This window comes from Glycine max, chromosome 14, assembly GCF_000004515.6.
Source record: "Glycine max cultivar Williams 82 chromosome 14, Glycine_max_v4.0, whole genome shotgun sequence".
NCBI lineage: Eukaryota > Viridiplantae > Streptophyta > Magnoliopsida > Fabales > Fabaceae > Glycine > Glycine max.
The window spans coordinates 43,875,339-43,892,352 of NC_038250.2; the positions used below are offsets into that span (position 1 = coordinate 43,875,339).

Here is a 17,014-nt window from a genome sequence, read left to right on the forward strand (position 1 = left end):
AACTGTCTCGGTAAAACTATGATCCCGATTTTGTTAACCGTTGAATTTTCATGAAATTTGGATATGTTGTTCGAAATTCAGTTGTGCACACTTTCACCGTTGGGATGTTTGAGATAATATTCGTGGAGGGAGAAAAAGGAATCTCATGAAGACAGTACAAGGGGAAGTTTGAATCTCTTCTCCGTCTCTCTGACGTTTGGGAATTCTATCGGAGCAGTCGGAGGAATAACTGAAAGAATCTTAGGAAACCGCTGGAGATGTTACTATCGCTGGCTAAAGACACGTGAGTCCGCTCAGAGGTAAGGGATGAGTTATTCGCAATTGGGGGTTAGAATGAACATGTGTAGGGATCCTTAGAGAACTAAATTTGGGTTTATTTTGGGATGTTTATTGAATTATAATTTTTCCTTTATGATTATAAATACAATATTATTGTGTTCTATGTACCAATTGATGTCCTGATGAGAATTGATTGATAAACTTGAGTGCTTTTGATGTCTTTGTGTTTAACCCATGAATTTGATTAATTGATTTTGACACAATTGTGAGAAACTATTTCAGAGGTTTTACACCCCATGTTGTGATAAAATCTTTTGTATAAATTGTTATGTTTAGGTTATGAAATGATGATTCAAACTGTGCGTATGTGATAAATGGAACATGTGACGGATGATGAAATACATGTTTATTGAGATGAGATGTATGTATTGAGTTGTGAACTATGAACTGTGCAATCACACAATTGTAAGACCCTTTAAGGACGACGAGTATTGTGATGGGGTCCACTGTGGGAACCCGACGAGTTAAAATAATTTTGAAAACAATTGAGTAAATGTGTGTATTGCATAGTTCATAAGTAAAGTGTATATGATCCATGAGGTGTGATAACATGCTATTTTGATATTATACCATTGTGATTGAGATCGAATGTATGTGATAAATTGTGTATGTATGTGATTGAGATATTATGTGCATTGAGTATGAACTATGAATTGTATAATCACACGACTATAAGTCCCTTTAAGGGCGACGAGTTAATGTTAAGTCCCTTTTAGGACGACGAGTTAAAACTATTTTGAGAACAATTGAGGAGTCATGTGTTTTGTACAGTTCATAGATAGAGTTTGTGTGCTAAAATGTTTTCTGGGTTGGACCTGAATCAGGAGGGAGAGGCCTTGACGGACTCTTCAGAGTGTAGGCCTTGGGGGTCACACGGTTTGAGTGCTCCTTTAAGCCTTTGTTGATCCCATATGGTTGGAGCATTCTCGCAAAACACTGTGACACTGACTGGTCTCCCTATGATATTACCTAGTGAGAGTGACTTGACTTACTATTGTGTGGTTTGTCTTGTCATGTACTCCTAGGCGCTCGACGAGGTTTTTCACTGACATGGTACCACATTGCATATAGGCTTGAGTCTTAGTATAACTGTTGCATACGCTTGCTAATTGTTTATTATGAAATTGGTGTGTTATTATGTCTTGGTCGAAGTGTGTGATTCCTGTGTATTGTGATTGATGATTGAAAGGTGTGATTGATGGATGAAAAGTGTGATTGATGAATGACAAAGTGATGAAATAATGTGAGATATGCTAAATAAATTGTATTTGGCTACTATATGTTGTGTTGTTTCTCTCTAGTAGTTAGAAATGTGATAACTCACTCCCGATTTGCTGTTTGTGTTTGGATCCTGTGATGATCTTGAACTTTGTGTTCGGGGGAGCAGATGAATAGGTGGATGACTATGAAGAACCTCATGCTAAAGGACACGGGAACACTACGCTCTGATAGGATGTGACATTAGGATATAGGTTCTATACTAATTGTATGAAACTTAGATGGCCTTCTTTGAGCCGAGATGACTTTATTATTTATTTGGACAAATTTGAATATGATGTAGAAAAAAGTGAATGTGAGCCTTTTACCCATTTGAAAGGCTTGTATTTAAAAATGTTTTAAAAATACTTTTAATTAATATTTGAATTTTTATTCCTTTATTAATATATATGTGAGGGGTAGAGGGTGTCACAACGACGACAAGGTGGAGGGGCAGGGTGAGGTTGAAATCAAGAGCGACGGAGACGACGAACCCGACCGCAAGAGCGGGGGCGAGAGGAAGCAGAGCTCGCAAGACATAGAGGTTGTGGAGAGGGAAGAGACTCAGATAGTGATGCCAAGGACAGCGGGTATAGCCAGCGTGGATTGAAGAGGTCCAACCACTTTCTCACTCTTCTCAATCTTCTCTGACCACCTTCTCATGGAGAACAACACTACATCGTAACCCTCGACGCTCGTGTAGGAATTTGGTGTTGGAGATCTAGAAGCCCACGGTGGTGGCGAAGTGGGGACCCACTGTAGATTGGCACCGACATAGACGCAAAGGATGCAAGAGTGGTTGAAGGCGACGGTGCGGAGGAGAAGGTGGTTGCGACAACACTTAGGCTTTTGGAGCCACTCAAGGCAGAGTTTCCTATATTTTGAGCTACACCAATTTCTATCGTGTGATGATTTTTTTTTTCATTTTTTTTAGATAAGAGAATTTGTTGTTACTTGTCTTTGGTGTTTGTGCGCTTATTTATGTCTTTGTGTTGAACACAATTGGGGTCACTGGTGGACCTGAAGTTTCCTTTCATCCTTTTTTAGTAAAAAAATAAATAGATACGGCAAGTTCCCTTCCGTTGAGATCATGGTGTTGAATTATTTTGGTTTATTTATTTATTTTACTTTAAATGATTCCAGCAGTTTTGAACCCTCAAGAAAATTAAATTTAATTTTAAAATAAATATTTATGATTTTTGAATTATCACAAATTCACGTTATCAATGATAACGTCATCAGTTAGTTACTTATATTGATTTTAAAAAAAAAACTTTTTAAATATGAGAAAATAGATGAGAATGAAAAATTTATCAACGTAAAATTCAGTACTAAGCCATATTTTTTTTATATAAATAAAACAAATGTACCTCTTGTGCATTTGGCACTAATGGCCACTTTTCACATTTCTTATATGGGGTTGTATATTTTTTGTATTATTGAATTTAAAATTTGATATTTGCTCGATTCCTTTTCTCTTTGCCATTTTTTTAATTAAGTACCATCAATGCTGATATTGTTACCCAATGCCAATCAATTTAATTTTTGGCACCTTAATAGGTGAAGACAGTTGAAGGCATTTCTGAACTTCAAATACCTCCTGGTACCCAACCTGGAGATGTCCTTGTACTAGCAAGGAAAGGTGCACCAAAATTAAACAAACCTTCAATACGTGGTGATCACTTGTTTATCTGTTAAAGTTAAAATACCGAAACGGATCGGGTAATGGGCATTTTCTAAATATTTTTTTGTTTGCTCTCTCCCTCATTGTTTTTTCGGGAATATCTTGAATCTGAAATTCTGAATTTGTAGTTTGGTATGATGGTTGTCTCCGGCACAATGGAACGTAAGTTGCTTGGGAGAAATTTCTTTGCTAAGGCTGTGTTCGGTTGCTAAGAAAGAAAAAGAATGAAATTGTGAGTAATGAAAAGAAAGAAAAGGAATTAAAGAGAGGTGAAAGAGCGTGAAAAATGAAATTGTTAGTTTGAGAAGAAATAAAGATGAAAATATAGAAAATATTTGAATTAGAGTGATTTAGTAGAAAATAAAAAAATAATAAAATCAAGTATTTTTATAATTCCAATTTTACCCATGTTATTTTTCATATGATAATAATTATTTTTTTCTTTTTTTAGAAATTTTTATACATTTATTATAAAACATTTTATTATATTAAATAATATTTGATTATATATATATATATATATATATATATATATATATATATATATATATATATTCCATTTAAAAGGACTTTAGAAAGAAGTGCACCAAAATGAATAGGGAAGCAACGTGTATATATTCCATTTTTTTTGTCATGATTTTAAAAAAAAAAATTAATAGACGTAATTAATTATGCCCTTAAAAAAAACTACTCGTGTTAAACAACATGTATTCGACTATGGGGAGATAGAATTGAATGTTTGTAAACTGGACAAGGGAAGCTGAAAGCTAAAAGAGTCATAGGTGTTTGAAAAAAAAGCTGTAAGCCATAATCGAATCCTACCCACAAATTCGATTTTGGTTACCAGCACATTCGATTTTATTTACTTTCGGGTGCACACAGACTCTTTTCCATACTCGACATCAACAAGGTTAAATTTGGAAGCGCTCAATCTCTCATGTTTACTGTATTATTTCTTCGCATTTCTGCTGTGTTTTGTGAAGAAATTTGCGTCAGTGGGGCCCATCGATTTCATACAGATTTTACTTTTTACTGTGACTTTCTTCAGAACCGAATGAATGAAAAATCATATTTCTTTTCTACGATCCAGTAACTTTCTCCGCTCCTCATAAGTGACACAACATTTTGAGCACGTACATTCAATCTTTGAAAGAATGCCATTTCGTTATACCTTTCCACACCATTTGCAAGTTGTAATTAATAAACAAACTTCTTTTAGGCAATGAGTAAATGTTAGATATTTGAGTTGTAAGCCATGATAATGATGTCTACTTTCTTCAGAAAGAAAGAAGTATAGAAGGTCCCACAGTTCAAAATGCTGAAAGTGCGGTAGGTAGCAACGATTGTGGAACTACTGCACAACCAGAAGACCAAAATCACACATGCATGGAAGAAATTGAAGAACATTGCTGGGTAATAATTGTCTCCTAATTATTTATTGTTACATTTTTATATTTTCTTTTCATTGATCTATAGTGTATATATCCTCAATTTTTTGTAAGCTGAAATTTTTTATTCTGACTGTACTTAGTTTTGCATTACACTTCTCTATAATAAAAAAATAACATGTAAGGTATTTTAGTTTAGTAACATAGACTTAAAGAATCTGTGGTAGAACATGACCTCTTAAAAGAATTAATAATTCTGCTACTGATTAGGTTTTATTAGAAAACCAGAAACATAGAAACTAACTGATGTAGAGAAGATGAAAGGAACAAACTAAACTGATGTATTTCAGATTTTGCATACATACTAAAACCATTGATTTAAATAGAAAACTAACAAGTTCCTGATTGGATAAAATAAACAACAAATTATGGCAAACTAAAACCAAGCATCATTAACTCACAACTAGCTATTAAACAAAAGCATGCTTAAAAAGTAAACAAACATGCTACAAGGATATTTAATAAAACAGTTAGAAAATTTTCATATTCTAACATTCCTCCTTGAGATTTTTCTTAATACTCCAAGCTTTGATTTCAATTCTTCAAACTTGCCTTTGGACAGTGCCTTTGCCATGATATCTGCAATCTGGTTTTCAGAATTGCAGTGCTCCAAGCTGATTTCTTTTTTATTTTTTTGCTTCTCTATAATAGCATGATACTTCACTTTAATGTGCTTAGTCCTTCCATTGTTGAACAGGATTCTTTGCTATAGCAATAGTTGACTTGTTTTCCACCCAAATAATAGTAGCTGCATCTTGAATTTGCCCAACATCTGATAAAAAAAAATTCTTAGCCAAATGGCTTGATTTGTTGCTGCAATAGCTGAAATATACTCAACTTCAGCTGAGAATCGGCCAACCACATCTTGTTTCTTGGAATACCAAGAGAAAATGCCACTGTCAAAGGAGAAAATATGGCTTGAGGTACTCTTTGCATCATCTAAACTTCTAGTGCAGTCACTATCTGCTTAACCTTGAAGCTCTCTTTCATTCTCCAAAAACCAAATACCATATAGTGAATTGTACCTCTTATGTACCTCAAAACGATCTCTTGTTGCTCCATGATGAACTTCACTTGGAGAATGCATAAATCTGGACAATAAACTTGTGGATGTACAGGGCACAAAACTAACACAATTATGGACGAAGCTCGTGCTCCCTAAACTAGGCTACTTCATCTTTTAAGTTATGTTTTATTTTAATTCAAATAACAATGTACAGGGCATCATTAATATGTGTGTGTGGGTCGGATTATAAAAGAACATCATCTTCATCGAGCTACTCTACTTCAATTAACCTTTTAATAGCATGAAAGTTAAATGATAGTAAAATAAATAAATAAAACATATTTATTAAAACATTTATTTATTTTACTCTTTTCTAGATGCACGGATTCACAAGCTAGTATCTTCTTAAATAAAAGCTATTACACTTTAATAATTAATAATAAAAATGCTTAGGGGAAAGGAGAAGCAAGAGAGTACATGCCAACGCAGCTACCTGCCACTGGGTCATCGAGAAAATAATTTTGAATTAAAAATTCTATCACAAATCTTTCCAACAATATTTTATAAAAAAATTTAATAAAAATATTTTTCTCTTCCATGATATTATTAATTTGATTGGTCCATCTTTATTATAAATATGATCCATCCATCCTTAATAGGATAAACAGTTAATTCCTAAAATTTTTCTAAATTTAATTTTTAAATAAAAGTTTGACCGGTCAAATTTCTTTAACTTTTTTTATTAAGGTTTTTAGTTCTTAAGTTTTTATGGGAGGGGTCAAGGTCTATAAACTTTTAAAAATTAGTTTTTAATCTTAAAATAAAAGTTTAAACTTATTTTTATTTATTTAATGAGATTTTAGGGTTGAAAATCAAATTTTTCAAAAGTTTTAAAAAAAATCTTAATGAAAAAGTTAAGGGACCTTGACTAATTAAACTTTTATTTAAGGACTAAAAATTAAATTTTGAAAAAGTTAAAAAACCTTGACCACTCAAACTTTTATTTAAGAACTAAAATTTCAATTTCAAAAATGTTTAGAGGTTAAAAACTTAGTTAATCTTTGATTAAATTGATTTATGAGTCCTCATATTGTTACCAATTTTTAATTAGATCCTGAATTTTATTTTATTTTTAATTGGATTCTTGAACATTTTTTTTTTCAATTGGATCCTCCCCTTTAATTATGTTATAAAAAATTAATCGTAGAAACTGAATTAAAAATGCAAGACAATCATGAGAAACTCGTGAATTGACATGCAAATGTCGAAACTCCTCAAGAAATCTCTCAATTGATTCAAATGTGTTCATAACACACCCTAAAAGCACCAATTCCCTATTTACACCTCTAATCAAGTGTTTGTGATTAATTTTTCTTAACGATAATCAGATAAAAAAATCAAATTAAAAGTTGAAGAACCCAATTAAAAAATTCAATAACCTAATTAAAAATTTAGTAAAAACATAAGAATCCTGCTAAATAATTAAACCTCTTAAATTAAAATTTTCTTTCCAATCAATATTTTTTTCATTTTCAATGCATAAGAATTCCAATTTCAGTTCACTTGAACTGATACTATATTGAAAAATAAAAATATTTAATATCTTAAAAAATTATTTAATTAATATTTTTATTTAATAATCTATCGGATCAGTAAAAAGATTCTATAAAAAAATCCAAAACTATTTTAAAACTTTTAGTGATAAAAAAAGGCCTCAATCATTGACCTCAACCTCACTCCTCACACCAACCAAATCACCAGACAAACAACAACACGTGATAGAAATACATGATCTACATTCCATATTCAACCTCCATTCCTCCTCATTAAAAACATTTTTTATTTCCCAGCCTACCCGTTTCATGCTTCTCTCTTCTATTCAGTCCTTTCTCATCATTCCCCTCCACATGGTTTCTCAACAATCTCCCTTCAGCGTTCACTCACAAGTAACAAGTCACAGCAATAACAACACCGTTCTCTCGAATCTTAATTCTCCTCGTTTCGTTTCTTTAACTTTTTACAACCTTGTTTGTTGCTAGTTGCTTCTAACTATTAAGCTCCTTATTTTTTTAAAACTGTTTCAGAATAAAAAATAATATCAAGAAATTTATAATACACTCGCAATCATTAATTCAACCAATTAAGGTAGATCCTAAATTGTTATCTATCTATCAATTATGACTCAGTGCTTGTTTAGCTTCATCGAGACCCGAAACCGGTGTTACCGATCGATATTCACCGGCTTAGGCCTTCGTTCCAAGATCACAGACCTAAACGACAGGACCGTGATGCATTGCTGGAAGCCGAAGGTCCGAGCCGAAGCGAAGCCTGCTCCTGATTGACAGGTTAGGAGCAAACGCGCTGTGGCAATGGGGGGACTTCATCCGCCACGTGGCGCCTCACTATAACATGTACGTGTCGGACCTTGTGTTCTTCGGCGGGTCCTACACGACCCGGCCGGAGCGCGGGGAGCGATTCCAAGCGAAGTGTGTGGCGCGGGTGATGGAGGCAAAGGGTGAGTTTAGTGGGGCTGAGCTACAACGAGTTTGTTGGGTACTGCATGGCGGCGATGGAGGAGGGGATGATGGTGGTGGAGAGAGTGGTGGTGTGTGGGTCTAGGGTGTGTATGGAAGAGAAGGATGTGAAGGAAGGGCTTTTTCTTGTTACGAATTTGGATGAGGCTGCGAATGTCTTGGTGCCGCGAACGCCAGAGAGACTTAGGGAGCTTGTAGGGTACACGTTTTTTAAGCCTCCTCCGTTGGGGTGGTTGGCCTCTTGCTTCCTACTTGATTTCATTGAGGTAAGAATGTTTGTTTTGTCTCAAGAATCATTTTTCTGTGTGTATGTTGTGAATTGTAGTTTGAAACTTACCAAACCAAAAACACACATTCTAATGCCCCAAAGTGAAAAGCTAAGTATGTTTTATTTTTTTTACTAAGAGGAGTGACACACACTCATTCAAATGCCTTTTTTTTCTAATTGATTAAAATTGATTAAAAATTATAAAATTTGAAGACAACTATTAAATATAATACCATTCAAATTTTTATTTTTAATGAATTTTAACCAATGAAACAGAATATATTTAAAAAATGTTTTTAATATAACACTTTTTCTCGTTAAGATGAGATCACTACTACAAAAGCACTTTTTTAAGACGCGAGTTCTAAGACGGTTGTTAAAAACCGTCTTAGAATACGGAGTGGTGGCAATTTTGTAATAAAGGAGAAAACTTTTGTCTTTAACGTCACACATTCTAAGACGGTTATAGACGACTGTCTTAGAATGTCTTTCGGTGGCAATATTGTAATTATGAGGAAGTAAGACAACGACGATTTTTACGAAAGACCGCCTTTGTATATCATTTTCACTTTTGGTATACCCTAGCTAGCGGACAAAGAACTCTTACTTTCCTTCTTACGCCGCGCGCCCTCTCGTCCATTTTCACAGTCTCTTCGAAACAAAACCCCCCAACATACATAGTGTCCCAACGCCAAGAAGAACTAAAATTTTGAACATTGTTATCGAAGGCACTTCTTTACAAAGTCATAAAGAAAGTATCTAGCAAACCAAACGGCACAGACAAAGTCATATCAAGGGCACTTAAGGTTTTCCTTTTGTGAGTGTTACTGGAAGGTATGTTCTCCTATTTTTCTTCCATTTGATTACTTCTAATGTATACTTCTGTGCATGTTGTTTTGACTATAGTAATTAAATCCTTGTTCTATATCCAACCGATACTCATTACTGAAAGGAAAAGCTACCAATTGTGTTGAGGGTTTGGCCATTTGGGGGTTTTAATGTTTCGGAGTTTGAAAATAGAGGTGAAAGAAGAGAGTGATTCGGTGTCCTCGAAGATTTGAGGAAGTGCAAGAAGACCGAGATTTTCAATGAGAGGAAGTTCCAGAAGACCGACTATGGCACCGATGGCGGTGGGTCTGACGACACCAAAGCGGATGAACTCCATCTTTGTCACTCGAAACCTTTGCGTCTTCGGTCCCGACTTGAATCCGTTCGCACCTTATATTGTCATCAATCTATCCCTTCATTAAACAATTCCTCAAACCTAACACGAACCTCCTTTTTCCTCTTCGATTATCTTTCTCCCCTCTCAAACCAAGACATTCAGAGGACACAATCTCAGATTCATTTGCTATTTTTTCAATTACTTTGGTTATACTCATGGTGTTCACCACCCTAATTAGTATAGTTTTTTGTGACTATAGTAATCATATTACTAATTTAATTATTTGTTTTGCATCCCCTGCCTTGCCTTTTACTTATGCTTCATATAGAAATGCTTATCAATTATTATTTTCAGTTGTGTCTTGAAGGTCACTTGTATAGTAATCAAAATATAAGGAAAAAGTGTCTGAATCAAGTTTGGGGATAGTTGAGAACTGGTTTAACTCAGAGTATGCTGTGAAAATAGGAAAGGATGAGTGGGATGTTAAGAAGGTGAGGGGAGAGATGGGACTATTTAAGATTTTAAGTGAAAGACAAATTTGAATTTTCACATGATTTGTTTGGTGTATTTGAGATTGGACTGGTGCACGAAGAATATCTACTAAATGAGGAAGGCCACAACGTAAACCCATTCGGACCCTCAAAGCCCACAAGCCCAAGCCACAAAACAAAACCCTAGCACATAACTTTATATTTCCAAGTCCCAACACAATCTCATGTAGGAGTAGTTGTTTGTCCATTTTTTTTGTTGGAATCAGTCCTGAAATGATGAATCATCAAAGCCATTGGTAGTGTCTGCATATTTCTGGTTGATTTCATTTAATAATAGTTTTTGGGTTTTGAATTTCTTGTCTGATTGCTCGGGTGTGAGTGTAGGTTCGTGCTGTTCTGGAGAGAGCTAGAGGAGGAGTTGAGAAGGCTTTGCTTGGCATTTGAGCAACAGGTTTAGTTTTTACCGTTCTAAGCATAAGAATATTTGGGTCATGTAGTGAATTAGTTGAATATTTTAATGTTTGTTGGATGTTTCTTAATTTACTAACTAATGGAAACAAAATTGGAACTCATTGAGCTGGAAGGAAATTGATTGGCTTAAGTATAGCTACTTTTTTCTTAGTTAAAACTACTCTATTGCTTGCTATATTGATTTAGTTTTTTGCTTAGTTGAGAGTTGTTAGGTTATATAGTATTAATTAACATGTGCATCAATCATGAGAGGCATGGATACATAGCAAGGAAGTCTATCTTTTTTTCCGACCTTTCTTATCCCCAGAGATATTTCATAAGTATAGAATAAGTGAATAATATGTCATATATTGGGAATACAGTGTGATGAGTTTTATAGCATATTGAAATATCAATTATGTATTGTACAAATAATTTTTCATATATTGGGGGTTTTACTTGTATTCTTACCATATATCATCATCATTTATATCATCCTCTCTGCTGTTAAGTTTTTACTTCTCTATAATTATCACATCATTATAAATTATCCTTGAAACCATATCTATTTATTCAGAAAGCAGAGAAATTAGAAAGCCGAAGCTTAATTGAACAAGGTCAATGTTGCACTATATTTAATTTCCCCTAATTAACAATGTCTAATTAATAAACTATGAATAACATAGCAGCTACACGTACAAGTTAATCCTAACCTTTAGTCTATATATAGGAACCTTTTTAATTATTTAGCTAAGCGATGCTAAGAAATATAAAACTAATCCGCAGGATATGTGGGTTAAGATAAAAACAAATTAACTAATAACCTATAAGTCTCTATTATATATAGTGGAGCAATAGCAATAACTATGGATTCTAGATTGCACCAAAGATGTAAGCATATACCTAAGCATATCACAGTTAGGGTAAACAAGATATATTTGATAATGGTTTTTAAGGTAAACAAGATAATGATTTAAGTACTAGTTCAAGAAATAATTTTTTATTTTATTTACTTTAGGTTTATAAGCAAGTGTGCTTGGGGATATTATTGTTCTAGCTTTGGCCTCTAGGCCTAGCTCTATTGTTTGGGCTGTATGTACCCTTTTTCCTGTAAACCTTAATGCAAAGTTGCAATATCAATATACACCTAAATGCACTATCAAGCATCTGAAATAGCTAGGATAAGATTATTCCAGTTTAATTAATTATTTTAAATTTCAGTCTTGAATACATAATTGAGTGAATGATCATAAGGAAAAAAAATACTCTCCATAATAATTCTATTGACTTTGAGCTGATGAGATGAGAAGATGATGGATGGTTTGATGTTATGAACAATATTGCTCACATTTTTCATTTTTCTATATTTCTCCTTTGATCCACCCCTTCTGGTCATTTATTTGTGTTCTTGAAGCTCAATAACTTACTGCATAAATAATTAGAGGGTGATTTGGAATGTTGTACTTTGGTCCGTATATGATTGCTTTTGGAATGAAATTTTTTCAGAAATGGTTGGTGTGACTTAGTTATATATAGTGATGGATTTGAGGTTAGCTCATGTCATATAGGTTTGGTGCTAGAATGAGAAAAGGTACCCCCCCCCCCCAAATCTGAAATTGGTGTATGAGTTAGAATATAATTATGAGTTGGATAGGAAGTGTGTTTTTTATTTTGTAGATAGCTAGATTAGAGTATAATTGTGTTCGCTTATCCAAAATAGTTTGTGTAGCAAGGATAATTAGGGTACCCCATGCACTAAGATACTTTGTGATAACATGTTATTAAATACTTTAAAACAAATTAATTAAACGTAAAGGATATCATAAACATATATACAATTGACAGTCAGTGTCCGTGTTTGTGAAGTCAAGTAGCAGCTTAGTATATTATTCAGTAGTTCCAAGTAGAATGTTTTTTTTACATATGAGGGATGACTCCATTGAATGTATGTTGTTAAACCCATATCTTGCATATGCTTGGCTATATTTAGGAAATTGCATTTGGAAAAAAGGACATCTAACAGCAGCAAAGAAGTGCCTCAGTCTTGCATTAGACAAGGTTAGCATAAAGAGTAAATTTCATACTAAATTATCCCTTTTAGAATACTTCAGGGCTGTGTTTGATTTTTTGTTTTTTGTTTTTGTGTCGTTGTTATACCATGCTTGGTGGTAGCATATAAATTTAGTATATGAACAAAGTAATTATTTGTAAGACGATTATAGCAACAACCGCCTTAGAAAATCTTACAAACAAATGACATACTAAGACAGTTACAGCAAAAACCGTCTTAGTATGTCTCACTTTCAAAGACGGTTTTAGCAACAACCGCTTTAGAAAGTCTTACAAACAAATGACATACTATGATGGTTACAAACCGTCTTAATATGTCTTACTTTCTAAGATGGTTTTAGCAACAATTGCCTTAGAAAGTCTTACAAACAAATGACATATTAAGACGGTTACAGCAAAAACCGTCTTAGTATGTCTTACTTTCTAAGACGATTTTGGTAACAACCGTCGTAGAAAGTTTGTTTATTATAACGGTTAACAACCGATAACCGCCTTTAATAAATAATACATTCTAAGACGGTTATCTCTAGAATCGTCTTAGAAACACCAATCTTTAAAGACTGTTTCAAAATCGTCATTGTAGATGTTGGCACATTTTATGACATTGCGTGTTATGACGATTCAAAACCGTCGTAAAATGACCTGCAGAATCGACTTAAAAAGCTTTGTTTGTAATAGTGGATGAAAGTTTGTTACTTTCTCATTTTATCTTTTATTTTAGTCTTCTGAGTTTAAAAAGTTAAACTTTAATATTTTAAAGAGTCATTTATTAGTTAGAGTTACTTTGTCTCTAGAATTGATTTTTGTGTGTATGATGTGTAAGTGTGTTTAGATTGCAATTTAATTTGAAACTTATTAAACTGGAAAATACACATTCTAATGCGAATTTGGTTTCTTTGTTATCTTTTTCTGTGCTATCCTAGTACTTCTTTTAAAATTATACAGTTTTCATAATTTTTAAAATTAAATGTCACCATTAAATATTAACGCAATTGTTATGTATTAATATTTTAATGGAGTAACACAGGAACAACATAAAAAAGAACAGCAAAGAAGTCAAATCTGTATAATGACTAGTTAGGATGCATTAAAGTAGGGTTTAGGGCAATGCAACTCAAGATTGTTATACATCGGTCATATATGTATTCCATAGTTACAAAATTCTTCGGCCGTCAACTATCAAAGTCTTCACCACTAATATAATGCATAACTTAACTCCTTTTTATGCACAAGATGAAATGAAATATTTTTATTTCATAATTCTTACATTAAAATGGACCAAAATATATTAATCTTAAGAATTATTTTGAAAATTAGACTAGACCGGTTGGTTCAACAAATCTTATCGAAAACTAGCCTGTTGACTGATCCATTCACTAAAGAAAACTTATTATTTTCATAATCGATGAGAACCAATGAAATCATTCAAAAATCAATATATAAACTTATTATAACCAGTATTTTAAAAAAATATTTTTATTTAATAAAATTTAATCAAAAATATTTTTAAGATAAATAAAAAGATATTAATAAGGCTTACAAATTGGTATCAACTATTATTATTTAAAAAAATATATATAATTTAAGCATTTACATTCATTTATATTTTTATATCTTAATTTCTTATAATTTTATAGAATTATATTAATTTTCATTTTTTCAATTCTATATGGTATTGTTAATGACATTGTTGTATTTTATTATAATATAAATATTATGATATATTTGATTTAGATTTTTATGTTTACCTTAAATGTTAAATATTCTAACGTGTGCAAAAGTTCACGCTAGAAGTAGTCAACGGATAAATATGTCATTTGAAAGTAAAATATATACATTTTAAAAATGTAAATAACTGAAAAGTAAAAATTCATAGACAATCAATGTGTCACGAAAGGGTAAAATAAATTGCAAAACTATAAATAACTGAAAAGATAGTAGTGGATCGATATGTCACTAGAAAGTAAAATAAATTGTAGAAATATAATAATAGAAAAGTAAATGTTACTGGCATAAATATATGAAAATTAGTAAAATGATTACTTTAAATTTTTAATTGTTTATGTTTGAAATTTTTATTATTTGGTGATAGAAAAACAAAGGAGTAAAATGGTACAATATAGAGTTAGGGTCACCCTATGACTCAAAACAATTATATGTGATAGCATTACTAATACCAATAGCAGCAATAGTAGACCAAGGAGGATTAGTAAAAGGCCCACGTACCTACAAGAGTATGTATGAGCTTATGTACGAGCATAATACTCGAAGGAAGCTTGACAGTAGCAGGAATCATCAGGGTAGTTAGTAATAATCTGTATTGTTGTTCAAAGAGAATGAATAGAATCAGCTTGGAAATTCAATTGTATAAATACTGCAACAAATTAATAAAACAGCAGATGAACTTAGTTGAGTTTTAGTTTCTTATCTTAGCTTCTCCCGATACTCAGTCCTCTATCAACTGGTCCGACCTGACCACCGTAACTACTTGCCCAACCACCGTAACTACTTTCCCCAACCACCGTAACGACCTTCCTCAACCACCGTAACCACCTCGATATGCCTGAGCACCATACAAGACAAGTAACCACAGAAAAGCTCGAGGAGGCTATTAGAAACCTCAACAACACAAACCTCGACAATAAGGTGGAATCAATTCATTCTCTACTCACGGCCAAGTTCAACTCTCTCGCCGAACGTTTTGCCGCCATGGCTATTCCCCCACATTCCCCGGCATCACCTTCCATGCATCCTTCCCCTACACCCCTTCACCGCCATCATATGAAACTTGACGTGTCGCGGTTCGACGGTCACGATGCGCTGGGCTGGATATTCAAAATATCTCAATTTTTCGACTACCAGGGGATTCCGGACCCGGAGCGTCTCACGGTGGCGGCCTTCTACATGGATGGACCAGCGCTGTCCTGGTACCAATGGATGGCTCGCAACGGTTTCTTTCCCTCATGGCCGGCGATGTTGCAGGCCCTGGAGTCACGATTTGCGCCTTCGTATTACGACGATCCCCAAGGAGCCCTGTTCAAGCTCCAGCAAACAGGCACGGTGAGTGAGTATCTCACCGATTTCGAGCGCCTCGCGAACAGGACCATTGGTCTTCCACCTTCTTGTTTACTCAATTGCTTCGTCTCCGGCTTGACACCGGAGCTTCGCCGGGAAGTGCAGGCTCTACGCCCTCTCTCCCTTCCTCAGGCGACCGAGCTCATGCGGTTATAGGAAGACAAACTTCTGGATCACCGCCGCGGTCTTCGTGCACCCTCGTACAACCCTAGCCCTAATCCCTTGTCCAAAACCCCTCCACCTCCTGCCAAGGTTCCAATTAAATGCCTCACGCTGGAAGAAATGGCCACCCGCCGCGAGCAGGGGCTCTGCTACCAGTGTGACGAGAAGTGGTCACACGGCCATCGATGCAAATCGTGCCTCCATATTCTCATCGCCGATGAGGAACCCGAACCCTCCATAGGTCCGATAACACCTGCATTTCCTTCTGGAATGGAAGCGGATTCCACTCTCACCCCATACATCAGTCTCAATGCCATGGAAGGCACCCCGACGCCGCAAACTTTTCGACTTCTGGGTTCCCTACAACGTCACCAGGTGGTCATACTCGTGGATGGAGGAAGTACACACAACTTCATCCAATCCAGAGTTGCCAAGTTTCTGGACCTGCCGTCAACCCAGACACCACCATTGTAGGTCATGGTGGGCAACGGCCACACCCTTGCCTGTGATACTTTATCACAGCAAGTCCCGGTTTGGATTCAGGGACACGAGTTCACCCTCGATTTACATCATCTCCCTCTTTGCAGGGCGGACCTTGTATTGGGCGTCCAATGGTTAAAGCTTCTCGGCCCAATTACAACCAACTATCAGACGCTGACCATGTCTTTTACACATTTGGGCCAATCTATAACTCTTAACGCTGATGCACCCCCCACCCCATCAACAGCTTCAGCCCATCAGTTCAAAAGACTCACCTAGACCCAGAGTGTATCGGCCCTCTTCCTTCTCACCACCATTCCACTCCCGTCCTCACCACCTTCTTCGTCTTCCCCGACTCCCCTTCCCTCCGTGATCACCTCTGTGTTGGACAATTATGCTCACATCTTCGCGGAACCCACCCAACTCCCTCCACCCAAAAACATTCAACACCACATTCACCTCTTACCACAAGCCACCCCAGTCAACGTTAGACCCTATAGGTACCCCCATTTCCAGAAAACGGAGATTGTGAGACAAATTACGGCCATGCTTGAGGCTAACCTCATACAACCCAGCCACAACCCT

At 35.0% G+C, this 17,014-nt stretch overlaps 1 pseudogene; it reads left to right on the top strand.

Moving 5' to 3' along the window:
* Window positions 1–7,911: 7,911 nt before the first annotated feature.
* Window positions 7,912–10,636, top strand: LOC100798908 (uncharacterized; annotated as a pseudogene).
* The last annotated feature ends 6,378 nt before the right edge of the window (window positions 10,637–17,014 follow it).